Below are 20,248 nucleotides of genomic sequence, written 5' to 3' on the forward strand. Positions count from 1 at the left end.
TAGCAATTATTTGTTACTATACAGATTCATTTGACTAAGAAACCAAGAATGCACGATGCAAATGAGATGGTGTGTGGTGGGTTAGGGCAAGATATACACAACAAGAGCACATGGAAGTTCTCAGGCTAAAGACGTGTTGCTGTTTTATACATGCAATGACTCTCCACTGCGTGTGAGACACAAAAACACTAGGTTGAAAGTACACATTAAAAGTAACAAGCATTAGCAATACCAATAGTTTTGGCTTTTGTGTAGGCACGGGAAATGCATTTGCCAGGCACTGCCATAACAGTAACAACTGACCATAAATGCAAGCAGCTGTAAAATGCTGCAAGTACCTGGGCATATAATAGCAGTGCCCGACAAATGCCTAGTACTTATACACAAGCCAACCTGTTGGCTTTGCCAATGCTTGATTTCAACAGGACTTCAGTGAAGGACATGCATAGGGCTTATAAATCGAGTGGCTGAAGGCACATCTGATTAAGACATTTTTATTACACCAGTAGCGGGTTTACAGCTACAATGAAGTCATTACCTCTCAGAAGACTGCTTTGAGAAAACACTGGCAGTCACTTCAAGCACAAAGTTTGAAAGAGACCTCAGGAGGATGTGTTTTGGGCAGGGAGGGGGGTGACGGGAGTGGGGATGTCCATAGGATTAGCATGGACATGGACAGTGAATGGATGGGTAAATAGCCAAACGACACCTACAAGCTTTGTGCCCCTCCTCAAATGCCATTTCTCCCTAGCTGTACTCAAATGCAATAGTTTCAGCTTGTAAGTGGCACTAAAACGACACCTGGTAGCCAAAACACTGGCCACTTTCTAACGATATCGCTAGCAAGGCACGATTTGGAGTTTAACACTACCCACCGAAAGCCTGGAACAGACCTGCCAAAACAGATGAAATTGTCTCATCAAAAACGCGGACTAAATAAATGTACGAGATGTAAAGGGTTAAAATACTTCTATCCAACAGTATTTTATGCACTCACAAGAAGTGAATACACCAAAAAACAAGTGTACAATGCCTCTGAACGATTTGTCGCATTTTAGGCTAATTCTGACATTATTGTGGTTGGGCAACTCAAACAATGTGAGCAATTCAAACATCCTCTATAGGTCAACAAAAGGCAACACAAAGTTTGAGGAAGCAATGGAGACTCTTTGCTGCCAAGACTCACGAGACTGTTGGCTTCCTTATATATTCGTAATGATTTATTTGCACAGCACTTTCCCCGAGGCGCTGTACATTGAGTATATTTACATGCAATTATCACCCAACCAAAATTGGCACTTATTTACTGACTTCAGAAGGATGAAAGGCTGAGTTGGCCTTCTCAGGACTCGAACCTGCAACCTGCAGATCCCTCAGAGATCGCAGCAACAAGCAATCGACCCACTGAGCTAGCTAACTTAGCGCCATATTGATCTTTGCCCAATAGAAAATCTTACTGTTGAAACTATTGTGAGAAAAATGACAATGCAGCTGAAAAAAACCGTTTCCCAAGAAAACAGGGTGAATATTTAGAAATCCAGAAGTAAGCGTGACCTGTTCAACCTGCCTAATGAAAGAAAAAAGGAAATGATGACTGTCCTTGCAGGTACATCTTGGAGTATTTTCCTAGCGGGAATAAAGGGAAAGGCATCTGGCATGAAACGCTATAGAAAAACGAGCTCTTATTGATTAGGTAGATCAGCTGTGGAGGAACATGGTACATTTTGGGTAACAGTGGATTTGAAAAAGATGATCATGGCCAAGACAGTTTTCAGGCGAGCATTATAATAAACAGATGTCTCTTTTCAGCAGCCTGTAACAGACATTAGGATTGGTCAGAATGGCTTAACCCATTAAGGGCCAAGGACGAGTATGCTCATCCTTTTTGCATGACTTGCATAATAGCCTGGCAGTTAAGGGAAACTGGGATGATAATAATAATAATTTTAACGCAGATAATAAGGCAATTGTATTCTGTCATGAGAATCCGCCTGAAGCTTCCCCCTTTGGCTGACTCTCACCCTGACACAGCCCTCTCCACGCTCCACTCTTCTATATCTGATAATCTTGATATCCTTGCCCCTGTCATGAGAATCCGCCCAAAGCCCAAAGCCAAGTGTAACTCCTGGTATGACTGACTCAGATCTCGTCACCCTAAAAGGCAAGTGCAGGGTGGCAGAGAGTAAATGGTGTGCTGCATGTACATCCTCTGACAAACTGGCCTGCCGCCTGCTGCAAAGGCAATACCGGCTCTCCGTCCTCACCAAGAAGAGAGCTCATATCCAAGCATGCATCTCTGCGGCATCCAACAACTCAGCTGAACTCTTTAAAATCTGCAAGGAACTGGCCAATCCTGCGGCAGTCTCTACCTCTCCTGTCCCTTCCCAGGCCCTCTGCACAGCACTAGCTTCTCACTTCATTTAAAAAACTCAGGACATCCTGTCCTCAACTCTCCTCCTATCACCTACCTCCCTCTATTCTGTGCTCTTCCTCTGGCCCATCTTCAGCCACCCCCCTCCCTCCTTCTCTGCCTTTCCCCTTTTCTCTGTAGACAAGGTTTCTAGACAAGTCCGATCTATGAAAGTCTCGTCGAAACAGGTTCAGCCCTGTTCCTCCAAAACTATCAAAGACCACATCGAATCCTTGGCTCCTGCCGTGGCTGATTTCTGCAATCCTTCGCCACTGGAGTCTTCCCATCCCCCGTGAAGCACTCCCTTGTGCACCCTCTTCGTAGTAAACCCTCTGCCGACCCTTCCTGCCCAGCTAAGTATCGCCCAATCCCCATCACTCCCTTCCTGGGTAAGCTCCTGGAGAAACTGGTCATCTCCCATCTTAATCTTTACACCGAATCTGTTGGTTGTCTTCATGACCATCAGTCTGGCTTCAGAGTTGCCAAAAGCACAGAAACTGCTCTCCTGAACATCCGTGAAGACCTGCTCTCCAACCTTGACTCCAATACCCCTTGCGTCCTCATCTTGCTTGATCTCTCTTCTGCCTTTAACACTGTCAACTAAGCCATCCTGCTCAACCGTCTCTGTGATAACCTGGGTATCACCAGTCAGGCTCTAGTGTGGCCGACTTCTTTCCTCTCCGACCCACCCTCCCAGGTCCAACTTGGGTCCTTCCTCTCCAATATCTTTTTCTCTACCTGTGGTGTCCCCCAGGGATCTAACCTCTCTCCCTGGCTGTTCAACCAGTACCTGGCACTCCTAGCCCACCACATCACCACTCTCTGCCCTAACTTTAAGTGCTATGCGGATGATACCCAGCTCATTTTCAGGCTACCCTCGGCCTCCTCCTCTCCTTCCCTCATCTCTGTCTGTCTGCTATCCAGGAGTGGTGTGCCGCCAATGACCTCTGCCTAAATGCCAGTAAGAGTGATTCTACTCATCAGCACACCCACTCCCTTCTTCCTTACGGCTCTCTGGCTGGCCTCTCTTGGCCCTCTTCCTGCTCCTACCTGCAAGGCTAAAAACCTTGAGGTCATCTTCGACTCCACACTATCCTTCTCACCTCACATCTCCGACGTCTCTAAGAAGTCACACTACCAGTTGCACCTCCTCAGAGGTATTCTTCCTTTCCTCTCCTTCCCCTAGAAGCTCACCGTCTCCAGAGCCCTGGTTCTCTCTAGACTGGACTATTGTAACAGCCTCTATCTAAATCTGCCTGCCTCTACTCTCCGCCCTCTGCAACTTATCCAGAACAGGACTGCGAGACTCGTCCTTGGCCTCAAGCCAAGGGATCGTATCTCTCCAGGACTGAAATCTCTGCACTGGCTCTCAGTCACTGCGAGGATAAAGTTCAAAACCCTTTGCATTGTCCATGAGGCCTTCTGGGACCTGGGGCCGAAATACCTTCAACTCTCTCTTCCCAAATATCTTCCATCTCGAGCTCTTCGCTCATCCACCTCCAACTCCCTCAGGGTCAGTCGCTTTTCTAAGCAACAAGTTTGTGGTAGATCTCTCTCTTTGGCAGGGGGGCCTCCCTCTGGAGCAGCCTTCCTGTCTCCCTGAAACTTGAGGCGAACCATCTCCGGTTCCGGAAGCACCTCAAAACCTTCCTTTTTTCTTCTGTTTTCTCTCCCTCTCTCCCCTGCTGAATTCCTGGCTGAAACTGCACTGGTTACCTGGCCACCCTGTCTGATCTCGGGCCCAGGCCCCACCAGTTGCACACCTGCACTGCCTCACTGGCAACCCCTGCACCTGGGGACTGTTTTCTGTCTCCCTACATTCCCCCTACCAGCACTTATGTCTGCACTTACCTTGCACTTGCCACCATCTGGCTGTTTTTATTTATCTTATTTATTCTACTATCCCATGTACTGCACTTTCCCCTCTCCCTTCCCCCTCGCACTTTTCCCTTCCCCCCTACCCATGCACTTGCATGATCTGAATGACACCTGGCCTAGTAAGATCGGTGTCTGTTGTCCCTTTTTTGCACCTCGTCCCTTGCCTCGTCGCGCCTTGAAACACTTGTGTATAGGCACGTTATAAATGCCATATCATATCATATCATGCATATACGGCAATCTAGATTGCATAGGTTCCTGCCCAAAACAAAAAACAAAGATGGGAATCAAGTTAAGAACCACTGTGAGAGACAAAGCAAATTTCTACATTAAAATTAGAAGGACTCCATATGGAAGCATAGCATTGTTGAACCTTAAAGCCACCACCAATTACAAAATACTAATCAACGGTTGAAACATTTATCCGAAATATGAAAAACTATGAAGGTTTATAAAGGAATACCAGCCACCATGTTGGTAGTATAGGTGAAGAGAGTTTTCAATTAACTGGTCAAGGAAAATACACCACAGAAGGCACAACTAAATGGACACAAACATGCGTTTTATCACAAACCGCCTCCAAAACATGTTGAAGGCCCTTTATTTTCTCCACAAACAGACAGCAGAAATCAAACTAAATGGTAATGATTCGATATCATTAAAAAAAAATCAGGTGCAAGACAAGGATGTCTTCTCTTTGCTTTGAGCTTTGCCTTTACAGTGGATCAGTCTTGAGGTGTTGGAGAAAATCAGTCACAAATGGGAATTCACAGATGACTAAGGCAGAAAAAGCCTAAGCTTTCTGTGGTAGGATTTGGCAGAAGTTATTGGATTTTGAACAAATGTACCCCAAGTATGGGCCACCTAGCAGAAATCAACCAAATAAAGAGAAACATTAACGACTATGGAGTGGGCTTACCCAGGGCTGTTATGGTCCCGGAGCACAAGGTAAGAGGTCAGAGGAAAGAGGGCCTTTATGGCAGGCTGAGTAAGCTCTTCCCCGCAACCGTTATCGCTATGACCACCCTCACCCTAGCCAATCCAGGGTGCTAATGCCCTCCTCTATTCTCAACAGGAAACTGCTTTGCGTGGATGACAATTGCAGACTCCATAAAAGGGGCTCACGAGCAAGTCCCTTTCCTATTTCCTGGGCGGCAAGCAGGGCCACGAGGAGAACATGCGTAGCAGAGGGAGCATAGAGTGGCCAACGGCAGCTAAGTGGTCCGTGTTGGGGGTCTCGGCAGATAGGTTTGTGGTGCCAGGGGTAGACGTCAGGTCTGCCAGCCGAGGCAAACAACAGAACTAAGATGGCAGGGATAGGACACAGGCTTTGATAGTCTAAGAAAGCCTGCGCCTCTCCCATAGGCGATAACATATAACACTCTCTTTCCAATGGGCCAAACAAAACAACTATTTAGGACTTTGGGCACCATTCTAAACAACCCATATTTGAAGATCCTAAGATATAGCAACAAGGTTCAATACTGTTCATCAGCAAATAGCTCGAGTTATTTTGGACTTCTTTCTGAGACTGCAATGTTGGCATCGATAAAGTTTCGAACATTATTAACAATACTTCTCATTTTAACACAGTGCAGGGGGCGGACACTTACATAGTGCAGGAGAAAACAGGCGACATGGGCATGTCCCTAAATTCTTCACCTGGCAACTTAGCAACATCAGAGGGATGCAAAAGCTATCCATCCCTGTCCACATCAGACCAGCATGCATGTCAAGGCTCCAACTCTAGCTCAGCTGGAAAAGGCCAAAGGAGATTACATGGGAAGAAAAAGGAGTCCCAATATCTCCGGTACATTCCTCAGCTCAGAGAAAACTCAGCTGCACCAACATCTCCTTTTCACCAGTGTGTTGTCGTGGGACCCCCTGTGTTGGCCGCAGCAGAGCGCATAACCAGAGGCCCTAAACAAAGTGACCATGTTGGATGTGCTCGCCACCAGCAAGCATCATAACCATTCAAACTCGAGACCAAGTCTTCAGCATAAATGGGACCCCTAGATATAATTACTTTCAAATAAAGCCGTAAGCTGTACATACCAATATGAAAATGTGGGGAACGAGATTTCAAATATTCATTGAGGAGAAATCAATGACACAATTACCATGAACATATACATTCCGATTCCTAGCGTTCCTGACTTCTTGTAACAAATAGACAATTTAACCACTGGGATGAACGGAACGACGGGGAAAAAGACAGGAATAAGCATTTGGGCAGGCGTGGCAAGGGGTGCATAACCACACAATCACCATTCTGCAATAGAAAGCAAGGCACCGCTTAAATGTTAGAACGCAGATGCTTGACGCCAGTGATGACAGGAAATCGTTCCTAATTGGACACTCTTATGCATGGAACGCTGCAGACCAACGGGAAGGATGCATGTTTGGTCATATGGTGGCCCAATTAAAGCTGCCCAAGAGAAATGTTTCCACAAATGACAGTGACCAGAGCAAACATTGTGCACGAGATCATACAGCGACTGTATATGGAGTGATACACAGGGCCGAGCGGGATGCACTAATGACTGGACTCTATATTTACTGTCCCATTTTCTTAAAACTACACAAGATCAACACAAGAGTTTAAGTCGGAAAAGTCTTCTGAACCTCCAAACAAAGTCTCTTACCATTGTGTTTACGGCTCCTGTGCGTTTAGCTTGATGCAGGCTTTCCTGGTCCTGTGCCCTCAGCCATCTAAGCATAAAAGTTCACTAACAGTGAATCTAACTTGAATCCCTGCAACCTTTCCTGTATACACCTGTCCGTCGCCTCCACCCAGCATATGAAGGAATAGCTCTTTCTTCGAGGATTCCAGTTGGTGATGGGTATCCCCAATAGCACCTTCACTCCACAGAAACCAGCCTCCACCCGCAGAACCGTAAAGAGCATTATCTATTTTTCTACATTCCTCACTCTGAGCTCCCTACCAGGGTCTTAGCCTCCTACGAACTGTGCCACCTACGTTGGGCCAAACCAGCCTCCTTATTCCTTCCTATTCTTGCTATGTCTGACACCTTCTGATATTACCAACTCTTTGTCCCTTATTCCGAACTCCTCCTCTCGCCTCTGACAACCTCCACTCCTCCCGGGTCTTTGTACCATGCTCCACCCTCCTCCAACTGCTAGCCACAATCTGCTCCAACAATCCAGAAGCCCGAGAGTCTTGGTACATATAGAACGTAACCTCTCCCCTTGCACAGGCCTTCCATTCAGTATCTGCACCTCTGTACTGAGGGCTGGTCTGAGTTGTGCTGACAGCGGGTTGGCCTAAAGCTAGATCATGCCATCCACCTTCTTAGATCTTATAACTGGACACTGGTCTCCCCAGTCTCCCCAGTGTGAGAGTGAAAGTCAAGGTAATCCTTGGTAAACCAATGGAATTTTTTGTAGTGGATAAAACATATTCCTTGTGTAGCTGAACAGGCACCAAAGGACAAACATTGTATGTCTGAAACGTCCAGTATCAGCATGGGTTAGTTTGATGCCTTGAATTGTGGTCCTCGATGTAACTTGGTATCTGCGTGACTGTCCAGGTCTGACTGATGTCCAGGTGTCGCAACTTTTCCCCGACACCTTTTCCGAGCAGGGAAATGTATTGAAACCTCCTCTGGTGTCCTTAAGGTAACTAACCTCTCTTCCCTAAAAGGATAATACATCAATTTCTGTGCTGATGGTTTGAGTCTGGATAGGGAGTTGAAGTGACTATCCATAAGGACTACTGCTTTTGGCCAACAACCATGAAGTCGGGCTTTCAGTGTCAAACTCACCTGGTGAACAGATGCAGACTGGCCCCTGTAAAGCTATTGCGACAGAAGTGTGCCCAGGGGATATTCCTCATAAGGCCCCCATCATATGCTGGCTCGGGAATGCACCAAGCCCCCTGACCCACTATGCCACAGCCCGTAGATCGTGACATTAGCTGTAGAGGAAAAAGCACCTATCATGTGTAAGTGACTGCAATACTATTCAAAAGCACCAAGACAACACAAGTGTTAAGGGGTGGATGGGTCTTTGCGATATCTGTCGCATAAAAAGCATATGTATCAACATAACTTTAGAAACACTCAAATAATGGTTCAAACTAAAAACACAACATACAATGAGCGCATAGCAAATGCCAAATCTGGCAGTAAGGATCAATTAACCATTCTGAGAGAACTCAAGTCTCCTACCAGCCCACCCGACACCTGTCAGAAAGACAAAACTTGGTGTACTAACATACAGCATGCACTCCTGGACCAAATAACAATGCTCCAAAACAAAATCGCCAGCAACTAAGACAAGGTAACCTTGCTCGTCATTAACACCAAACCGGCAACCACTAGAAATCCTTCACCCCCCCATTCGAATTCAGGCCAGTCTCCACAACCAAGGTCATCAAAATCATCTCCAGTTTAAAACCGTCAAGATGTAAAGGTGACATATGCCCTGCCCCAGTCATCAAAGACTGTGTTACAGAACTCGCCCCATACATCTCCTCTCTCATCAATAACTCCTTCTCACAAGGTACAGTCCACAAGCGTTTGAAAGCGTGGGTCCTCCCGCTTCTAAAAAAAGCACCCCTTGACCCCAGCATCCCTACTAATTACCATCCATTACGATGATCCCTTTCCTCCTGAGAATCCTTGACCGGGCCGCCTACCTCCAGATACTGGAGCACCTGGAAACTAACAACCTCTTGGGCCGACACCAATCGGGCTTCCAAACTAGACACAGCACGGAAACAGCACTCCTAGAACTAAAAAACCAAATGGACACCATAACTGACAACAGAAATGTAGCCATACTACTTCTCCTAGACCTTTCTACAGCATTTGACTTAGCATATCACAAAATACTATGCCACCACGTGAACAGCGCTGCACACTTCTCACCTAATGCCATCGCATGGATAGAACAAGTTACTCTCTCACCTGGTAACGTTCTTTCGATGGGATGGTCCGACGACGTATTCCATATCTATGACAGTAATAACCACAGCTGTGCTGCTTTGGAACATTTTCGGCGTCTGCGTCCTGCGTCGATGACGTCGATACGCCGTCCTCGAGGGCTTCCGTCGAGCCGACGTCACCGGATGTTATAAGTAGGACGCACCACGCCCGTAGCCTCAGTTGTAGTTTTTTTCCCCAGAACCTGTGGCACCAAACCACTGCCAGTATGACCACAGAAAGCCTTGCGGAAACGTAAGCTGCAATCACATAAGAAATTCTGTAGCGGGGTAGGTAGGGAGGGAGCGATATGGAATACGTCGTCGGACCATCCCATCGAAAGAACGTTACCAGGTAAGAGAGTCATTCGTTCTTCGAGGGGATTGGGTCCTCCGACGTATTCCATATATATGACAGACTCCCAAAGCAGTACCAACGTATGGAGGAGGGAAAAAGAATTTAGAAAATAGAAATTTAAAAATGCCCAATCAAATTGCAGAGTAAAGGACCGCCTTGCCAAAGGCCAGATCCTGCCCATGGATGGAATCTAGGGAATAAGGATGTACTAAAGTATGGACCGAAGCCCATGTGGCTGCTTCACAGATGTTACGAATAGGAACACCCCTCTGCAGGGCAGTAGAGGCAGCCATACCCCTAGTAGAATGGGCCCGTAAACCCACCGGAGGGTCCTTACCCGCCAAGCAGTAACATTCAGAAATTGCCAAGATAATCCATCTAGACAAAGTCTGCTTAGTAACTGCTTGTCCCAAACGCCTTCCAGCGTAACCAATAAAGAGCTGATCGTCCACTCTGACCCGGTGCATGCGAGAAATGTAGAAACTTAAAGCTCTCCTAGGATCCAACCTATGGAGCTTCTCCTCTTCCTTACCAGGATGTGGAGGAGGATAAAACGCTGGTGAATAATCTTCTGGCTTAAATGAAATTCGGACACCGCCTTCGGAAGAAAGGAAGGACGAACTCTAAGGACAACCCTGTCCTTATGAAACACAGTGAAGGGTGGCTTAACTGAAAGTGCCTGCAACTCACTCACTCAGCGAGCGGAAGTGACCGCAACTAAAAACACAGTTTTAAGGGTCAACAGCCTCAAAGGACAAGAATGTAAAGGCTCAAACGGAGCACCCATAATGAATTTCAGAACAAGGTTCAAATCCCAACCAGGCACCTGGAAAGGCGACGGCGGAAACACATTAGTGAATCCTTTGAGGAACTGAGAAATGAAAGGAATTTTGAAATAAGAACACTCCTCAGACGAGCGCTTAAATATAGACAGCGCCGCCAGGTAACCTTTAACAGTACCCACTTGCAGGCCCCTGTGGGCCAACGAAAGCAAAAAAGACAGAACCACAGGAATGTCACATGAAAAAGGATCCACATTCTTAACCCTGCACCAGTCGCAGAATTTTCTCCAACGGCAACGGTACAGGGACCTTGTTGCCGGCCGTCTGGCCAAAAGCAACACCTCCATCACGTCTTCAGGGAGGTCCCAATCCTTATACCCCAACCTTTCAGAAGCCAAGCATGAAGGTTGCGGGATCTGACCTCTGGATGGAGAACCTGACCCCCCTCCCATGAGAGCAGATCGTCTCGGTAGGGAAAACGTGGAGGGCAGATGGACAAGTCAACTCCGCAGCACTTGCGGGATGACGGGGACTGGAGGAAACGTGTACAGCAGTGGGAAGGACCACTCCACTACGAACGCGTCTCCTAAGGCTCCTCTTGGAGGAAATTCCAGCGAGCAGAACATTTCACACTTTCAGTTGACACTGGAGGTGAAGAGATCCACCTGAGGGGTCCCCCAAAGGGCGAAGATCTACAGGAGAATCTCCTGAGCCAACTCCCACTCGTGAGAGATCGCGGTCTGCCTGCTCAGAGCGTCCGCCGTCTCGTTTTCGTCTCCGGCCAGAAGAACTGCCGAGATCGAAACTTCTTGCTGGATGGCCCAGAACCAGAGTTGCATCGCCTCCCTGAACAGAGGAAGTGACCCTGCTCCCGCTTTTTGTTGAGGTAGTGCATGGCCACTGGGTTGTCTGTCAGAATCAGGACATTCTTCCCTCGCACAGTCGGCAGAAAAGCCTTCAGGGCAAGCCCGACGGCCCTCAGCTCCAACAGATTGATATGGAGTCTGGAGTCCGACGGAGACCAACGACCGCTGACCGTCAGCTCGTTGTAATGAGCTCCCCATCCTCTGAGGGATGTGTCCGTCACGATCGTCACCTCCGGCCACGGTAGCCAAAACAGAGCACCCTTCCTCGGATTGCCTTCGACGGCCCACCACAGAAGGTCCTGGGCGACCGAGGGCGGCACCTGAACGGAGTCCGACATCCTGCCAGAGGATTCTGACCACTGCATCTTGAGGGCCCATTGCAGAGATCTCATCCGCAACCTGGTCTCTGGCACCAGAAGAATGCAGGATGCCATGAGGCCGAGCAACCTCAAGAACTCGAATGCCAGGAGACTCTGGGCATGTAGAAACTTATGCACCATCTGCTGAATGTGATGAGCCCTCACCTGGGGAGGATAACACTGCCCCAGGGATGTGTCGAGCACTGCTCCTATGTACTGGAGCCGCTGGGTTGGCGTCAAATGGGACTTCTTTAAGTTGAGGAAGAAGCACAGCTTGTGAAGGGAGTGGCAGGTGACTGACAGATGATCCAGGACTTGCTCGGGAGAGCGCGCCCTGATCAACCAATCATCCAGGTAGGGGTAGACGTGAATCCCCCCTTTCCTGGGATACGCTGCCACCACCACCATGAGCTTGGTGAAGACCCTTGGGGCGGAGGTCAATCCGAACGGCAGGACCCGAAACTGAAAGTGCGAGTCTCCAACCACGAACCTCAGGTACTTCTTGTGCTTGGGATGGATCGGCACATGAAAGTAAGCGTCCTTTAGGTCGAGAGACACCAACCAGTCCTGAAGTTGAAGGGCCTGGAGGACTTGAGAAAGAGTAACCATCTTGAACTTGACCTTCCTGAGGAGGTTGTTCAACCCGCGCAAATCCATGATGGGTCTCAATCCCCCGTCTTTCTTCGAAATCAACAAATAAGGGGAATACCATCCCTTGTTCCTCTCCGCTACAGGCACCAGTTCTATGGTGCCTTTCTCCAGCAGGGATTGAATTTCCTGCGCAAGGAGCGGATCCGGAAAGAGAGATTCCCTGGTGGATTGTCGTGAGGCCTCTGCCGGAAAGGAAGACAGTAGCCGTGGGCTATGATCTCCAGAACCCACACATCTGAAGTAATGGCACGCCACTCTACAAGATGCTGCGCTAGCCTTCCCCAACCGGCGAACCATGGGACATGGCCTCATGACTTAGCTGAAGCAGCTGCGGCAGTGCCTGAAGGCAAGGAGGCAACTGCCCGAGCAACCTTGGCACCTCGAGTACCCTGTTTTCATCCTGTACAATGGCAAGAAACCCATCCCGTTGTTCCCCTTCGGGGATATGTTCAGCCGCTAACGAAATACAGTTCCACAGAGTGTGCGTGAAACGTGACAAGGCACACACGGAGTTGGCTGCCTGTAGAGCCATACCCCATGAAGAAAACACTTTCTTCGCCCAGACTTCAAAATGCTTGTCGTCCCTATCATTAGGGATGGTAGAATACAACACCTGCTTTGCTGGGGACGTAGCCACCTGCACCACCAAACTCTCCAGAGTGGGGTGCGTGGTCAAATAGCAGGGGTCGCTACTGGCTGGGCAGTATTTTTCCGGCAAAGACTTGCTCACTGCCGGGAGACTCTCTGGAGCAGTCCAAGCTGCAGCCACCCTTCTTTGCAAAGCCATATGGAATGGCAGTACCGGGTCAGTTGGAGGACCTTGGGTGAGGATGTCCGTCAGGTCATCCTGCAGAAAATCCACAGGGGGCGCAGACCACCTCAAGTATTCCGTGACCCTCGACATAAGGCGCCGGTACGAGGACTCGGCATGGGTGCCAGGCTCAGGCCTACAGAACTCCACCTCCGGAGAGGTGTCCAGACCACTGGAGTCGTGCAGTGACTGACACAGGTCCTCAATCTGGCTATGACCAGACAAAATTTCGTCAGGCACCACCTCAGGCACCATACCTTCCTCAGACCCCTCATCCCCCTCAGAAATATAATCCAGAGGCTGGAAAGAGGGCACAGAAAAAGCGACAAAGACATGCCTAGCCTTGGCCAGAGCCTTTCTGGGGGGTGCCACCCTGCCACGGGGAACCTCCGACAAACCAGCCTCAAAAGGCGTTGGCGGAATCGGCGTCGAGCAAGGTGCCGACAACTTCAACGGTGTTGACACAGGCCTTGAGGGCAGAGCCCCGAGCATGTCCTTCGACAGCCTGGGCGCCGACGACTTCCTCGGAGGCGGAGCCTCGAGAGAGTCCGTCGACGACCTTGGTGCCGATGTCTTCTTCGAAGACTTCACAGGTTCTCGCGGTCTCGAGGGCGTCGAGGACCAGGACCTGGAATGGGCATGTCTAGAGCGACCATCCTTGTCCGACCGGGACCTCGAAGGCTCCTGGTGGTTGTGACGACCACTCGAGCCCGAAGGCATACGAGTGGCATCTCTAGCACGGTCACAGCTGGCGTCTTTCGACAGCACGGATGGAACAGAGCCCTGCGACTGAAAAATCACCATTATCTCCTTTCGGAAGGAATCCCATTCCTCAGGAGTGGAATGCTCGTTGGGACAAGCAACCCACCAACGGGCGGAGTCCTCGGACGAGGACGGGGAAGGCGACCTGTGATGGCACTTCCTGGAGATCCTCGAAGAGGCAGAGGAATGGCGGACCCGACTCCCGGACCGAGACCCCCCCCCGGACTCACGACGACGATGCAGAGAGTTGCCCCTCGAATCGTGCATCGAAAGACCAGTGGAACGCGTCTTCCAGGGCTTGGTCACCTTACCCACTGACAGCTTCTTCTTACGCTCCCGCAAGGCCTTCGATGTAAGCGACTGGCAGTCAACACAGTCATCCGTATTGCGGTCCTCCCCGAGGCACCAAAGGCAAGCGTTGTGCGTGTCCATCAGCGACATCTTGGATCCGCACACCCGACACTTCTTAAAACCCGACGGCGGGGTGGAAGAAGCCGAAGACGACATTTTCAAAACACAAAATAACAGGATTCAGTAGAACCGAGGCGCGCCGAGATCTCCGAAGCGAACACATTCGCGGAAAAAATGGAACTGAGGCTACGGGCGTCGTGCATCCTACTTACAACATCCGGTGACGTCGGCTCGACGGAGGCCCTTGAGGACGGCATATCGACGTCATCGATGCAGGACGCAGAACATTTTCCAAAGCAGCATGGAATAGGTCGGAGGACCCAATCCCCTCAAAAAATCATTCCTCTCTGAGCGTACCATGTGAATTCTTTCCAACTTTGCCGATGCCGCCCTGCCCCCGTTCGTTGCGGGGTACCTCAAGGATCTGCATGTCTCCAATGCTTTGCAACATATTCACCAAGCTGCCATTTGACCTCCTTGATGAACGCAGAGTGTCCTATGCGGACGGCACACAAATACTCATTCGCCTAACCGGAGAGTACGATACAGACTCTTCCGTTCCTCAACGACATTTACCAGTTGATCAAATCCTGAATGGCCCAAAATGATTTTATCTAAATGACGACCAAAACAGAGTTACTCTTGGTCGGCACCCAAATTCACCTAAAAAACTTGACCCCAAATACAAACACTAAATAATTAATGGAAACACAATTACGTCTCTAAAGAAGTTAAAACGCTGGTCGTGTATTTGGACTCCTCCTTAACCTTCTCCAGACAAGTTAACTCCATAATCTCATCAGCAGCCTACACTGCCAAACTCATCAACTTCGTAGACTCTACTTAGCAGACAGTTGCCTAACCTTAGCTAGAGACCTCATTCTGTGAAAACTTGACTATTGGCATATCCTCCTGGCTGGCACAGCGACCAGCAGTATGAAAAAACTACAGGTCACTCAAAACAACGCCTTACGGGCAGCACTAAACATACCAAGAAGAGAACAAGCCTCTGAAATCAGATGCAAAGTGCGTTGGCTACCAGTTCATGATCGGATCAAATTCAAAGCAATGGCAATCGCCCACAAATGCCTCGCTAACATAGCTCCTAAATATCTTACCAACCTGCTTGCTCCAACCCAAACCATCAGGCCCACACGCTCCGCTTCAGCATTCCTTCTCACAGTTCCAAAATTCAAAAGAACCAAGGCGGGAGTGTAGAGGAGGTCCCAAATAAAGCCTGCACTCCAATCGTCCATTTTGAAGTTCCAGGAACGTTCACACCGAGATATGCGACGTATGATGAGCAAATAAACCAGCAGAGAGCCGCAGTAGGGCTCAGTCCAGTGCCTATCAGAAGAACAGCACCTATTTAAATACCAATACCAAGAAAACCATGGACAGTAAGGTATCCTTAAGAAAACCCTACCAACAAATGAAACAAAATAAAGATTGCCTGAGTACAGGCCCTGAAGAAACCAAAAAGGCCTTAATAGAAGACGAATGGTGACATCATGAGGGCCCGAACAGACTCACAGAAAAGAAGAAATGACAACCAGAGGATGACACAAAGAGACGAAACGCCATGAATAAAGATATCGCAAACTTAAAGTGAAAGAACGATGTCAAAATGGAAGAAGTTTAAAGCTGTAAGCAAGATGAAGATATTGACCAAGTTTACGCCTGTAAATATGCTTGGAACTACTAGAAAGCTAAGAAAACAGTGTAGCTTGCTATGCTTAGTAGAAGAATACTGCGGCAGGCGCCATTATAGATAATCTACCTAAACCAAAGCACAGTATTATAAGTATATTTCTACTTTGCACAAAAAGCAGAATCAACCCAGGTTCTAAAGGCCAAATGATAAAAGATTAATATTTAGCAAAAAGAGAAGAGACGGCTGAATCGAAACTCAGCAGAGGCAACTCGTGCCAGGAAAGCCAAGGTCATACTAATAAAAGAGGCGAACGGTACCTACACCTAATTGAAACTGAGAACAGAATATCCTGCCTCTGAAAGGTCGAGATTAGAAGAAAAAGGAACAACAAAGGGTATATATTAGAGGAGAAGGAAAAAGAGAGGAAGCAAAAGGAAGAATGAAGAATGTAGAACTCCGTTCCTGTTATTTACACTCAGAGTTCCAAATGGGCAGCAACTGAGAGGACCGAGTTCTCCTACTTTTAATTTTTACCGTTAATAGTGCCACTATTTTGTACAACTATTTCTATATTTCTAGACCTGTTCACTTTGGATTTGAAGCATAGTTGATAGGCTTTTTGAAGCCAATCACACTTTAGCTTCCGAGCTGGTAAGCACTCAACGATGTGAAAGACTTTGTTAAATGCTGTTGTCTAGCACCTTGGTGGGTGTGGATGGGACGGCAGGAGAGCTTGCTCAGTTTACAGGCCCATGCTGCAAAGTGGAGAAGCACATATTCATTATCAGAGTACAAATCTATTGTGGTGTTCTTAAAAGCACTGGATAATTTTAATGTGGCAGTGATTGATACGGTTTGGGATTGTTTTAAGGCAACAGTGAGAGGGGGAGGCTCATTAGCCGGACTGCTTATCTCAGGAAACGAAGTGTAGCAAACATCAAATCATTGGAAGAGGCCTTGGGAAAAGTGCAAAAAATGTTTGCACTTACTTCAGATTGGGACCGATATGCTTGAGGTATGCAGACTGAGGGGGATGCTTAATGATAAAATTGACAACCAAACAGAGAGGATTATGTTATGCTAGACAGGCCTTCTGGATGAGTGGGGAAGTGGGTGGTAGGTTTTTGGTAAATAAACTTAAGGGATATTTACATCAGTCTGTGGTTAAGAACATTATACGTGATGATGGCACATCGGTTTTAGCTAATGTTGAGATATGTAAATGCTTTCAGCGTTACTCTGAGAATTTGGCTCCTACATGTGGGGCTTTGGAGTCCTTTTTTTGGGAAAATCGATCTGCCCACTTTGTCTGAAGCTAAAAGTCTGGGGCTTGAAGAGAAGACACTAAGGCAGAGGTTATTTTAGCTATCAACCAATTACAAGTTGACACGTCTATGGGACTTGACAGCCTGCCTGTGGAGTTCTACCGTCATTCTCTAGTCTGCTTTCTCCAGTTTTATGCAGCCTTCATCATTTTCTACTGGTAAGAGGGAAATTATGTGTGATGATGAAGAAAGCTCTTATTACTTTGCTTCCTAAAGCAGGTAAGGATCACTCTATGTGTGAGAATTATCGCCCAATTTCATTACTAAATGTTGATATGAACATTCTAGCAAAGGTTTTTGTGGATAGATTTAGTAGTTGTATTGATGAAATGATTCATACTTCATAATCTGGGTTCGTAAATCGACGATATGGGTATCACAAAATTAGAACTCTTTTGAATGTACTTGGGCATGAGTTTGATCTTCATTAGAAAGTGGCACTGATTTTCTTGATGGGGAAAAGGCCTTTGATAGGGTGAACTGGAGGTTTTTGGAGTTTACATCGAGTAGGATGGGCTTTGGCAAAATGTTTATAAATATGATAAATTGTTTGCACTATGGTGCGTCTGCGAGAATTTGGGTTAATGGTACTATGTCGGAATCCTTTCGGCTGTATGGAGGTACAAGGCAGGGTTGTCCTTTATCATCCTTTTTGTTTAATATTGCCCTGAAGCCACTGATTGTGTTAATCTGTCAAGATGTGGGTATTCAGGGGTTGTGGTTTGGGCCTATTGAACTTAAGGTGTTGACTTATGCTGATGACTTGGTGGTGGCGTTATCTAACCTTCATGTTTGTTGTACATTTTGTAGGGCATTTCTAATGATGGTTCACTTTCTGGTCATAAGATTAACTGGACAAAGAGTGAAATGTTTCCATTGAGGGTGAGTTGTTGTCGGGGGGGGGGGTGAATTTGAGGCTGGGGACTATACATGGTCAAAGGAAAGTGTTACCTATTTGGTACGTGACCTGAACAAAGCTATATCTGTTAACGTGGAGAAAGTGGTTCCCGGTATCAGGATGGGCATTGATAAATGGAAGAAAATTTGGTTGGGTCTGTTGGGCTGAATTAATGTTATTAAAATGGCGTTTCTTCCTAAAGTTTTAGATATTGTTCAGTCGCTACCCTTGGCATTTATTAGGAAATGATTGTGCATGATTGACAAGGTGTTTAAGGAATTCTTGTGGGGGGGATAAGAAAGTTAAGAGCATCCCACACTATATTTTGGTGCGTGAGGTTAAGATGAGGGGGTTCGGTTATCCAGATCCGGTCAAATACTGTAGGGGTTTTGTTGTTAAAAAAATAAATAGGCATTATACTTTAGTTTAGTTTATTATTTATTTATACTTTGTTCACAACATGGAACATCCACCAATTTGGTTGAGTATGGACACCTGGGCTGCTTCTCCGTTCAAGCTTGTGATTTTATATTCTCTATCCAAGTTACCGCGATCGACTAGAATTTTGCCCACGATGTAGACGACTCGAGGTGCACTACTTCGTTGGTTGAAAGAGAATAATGAAGTTGTCTGGGTCCATAGTGATGCCTCTGTGGTACAATCCCATCTTTCAAAGGAATAATAGGATGTTGTTTTGGAATAGTTGGGCTTTAAAGGGTGTGCTGTTTGTAGGTGATTTGATGGAGGGGAAAGGATTCTTGGCTTTGAAGAATTACAGGGTAAATAGCTGAGAGTGAGGTGTGCAGATATGTGGAGTTATGTGCTTTATTGTCTGAAAGAATTGGTATGTTGAATGCCCCGTTGCCTAGTAAGCCTAGTCTTTTTGAGAATTTTAATAATCCACCACGGATGGTATCATCCTTTCTTCGACTAATGCCAGTTGAGGATGAGGTCTTTGTGAAGTCGAACAAGGTGTGATCTAAGTGGTCTGTAGAGCTTGGCTAATATTTGTCGGATAGTGAGTGGGAGGCGGCAATTACAAAGTCTACTGTGCTCAAATTGGATCTTAACTTGAAGGCTTGGGAGACGGAAGGTTCTAGGGAGGTTATATTGGACCCCGGGCTAGAATGTGCTCATTGGGCCTTCAGGGTGATGATCATTGTTGGAGATGTGTCAGGGCGGGTGGGACATTACTGCACATGTTGTGGGATTATTCTAGGGTGAAGGCGATTTGGAAGGAGGTCCTGGACCATGTTGAATTGGTTGTGGATGCAAGTGTTTCAAGATGTCCAAAGTATACAGTACTATGGTTGAGTAGATATAGTAGGGGAATTGCATATTGGTCGAGAATGTGGTTAGTTAGGGCATTGGTGGTTGCACAGAAGCAAATTCTAAAGGTTTAGAAAACAAGGAAAAAACCTCAAGTAGATTAATGATTTGGTTAGTCTGTCCGAGTTTCAGAAAGTGTTGTACAAGAAAAAGTATCACTCTGATTTGTATGGGGGAGGTTGGTCATCTTTTGATGATCTGTATGGGTAGCTTTTTGCCTGACTGTTATTGGGCCCTGTTATGTTTGGTGATTTTGTAAATTTTATGTACAGTTGAATATACTTATAGGATTCGTCTGTTTTCTTGTTAAATTATGGAATTTGTGGACTTACTGCAGTTTCATGTCGTTCGAGGGGTTGCTGTATTTGATTATCTGAAACAGCATTGTATTTTGTTTGCTCTTCTTAATATTGCATTGAGCTGATTTCAGAAATATATAAATAAAAATAAAAAAATTAAAATAAATATGCACAAAAATAGCACTGGCACAATCGTGATGCCAAAAGAAAGATTATTTCTTTGATCTATGCATCCCATCGATATTGAAGTTTGACCCTTTTCTCTTTTTTGCAGACATAAAGGTCTGTGCCTTTATTGTTGTTCAACACAACTATGTCGGGCCTACGTTAGCATCATTATCAGCCTCTCCAAACGCATCTGGCAGGGAAAAAGAGGCAGACTAGACAAAAGTATAGTGCTTCATTAAAGTTATGACTTTCCCTCCCATTTGGAATTTCGTTAAATCTAGAGGTAGCTAATAGTAGTTTTCTTTACAGGTGAACTTTAACAGAGTGACAATAACAGTGTGG

General features: G+C 46.9%; 1 protein-coding gene across 2 annotated transcripts in view; it reads right to left on the minus strand.

Annotated features, from left to right (window-relative positions):
* TANGO6 (transport and golgi organization 6 homolog) overlaps positions 1 to 20,248 on the minus strand; it is a 1,470,654-nt gene that overhangs the window by 166,847 nt on the left and 1,283,559 nt on the right. The window lies entirely within an intron of this gene.

This window comes from Ambystoma mexicanum, chromosome 1q, assembly GCF_040938575.1.
Source record: "Ambystoma mexicanum isolate Mex_15411 chromosome 1q, UKY_AmexF1_1, whole genome shotgun sequence".
In the NCBI taxonomy this organism is placed as follows: Eukaryota; Metazoa; Chordata; class Amphibia; order Caudata; family Ambystomatidae; genus Ambystoma; species Ambystoma mexicanum.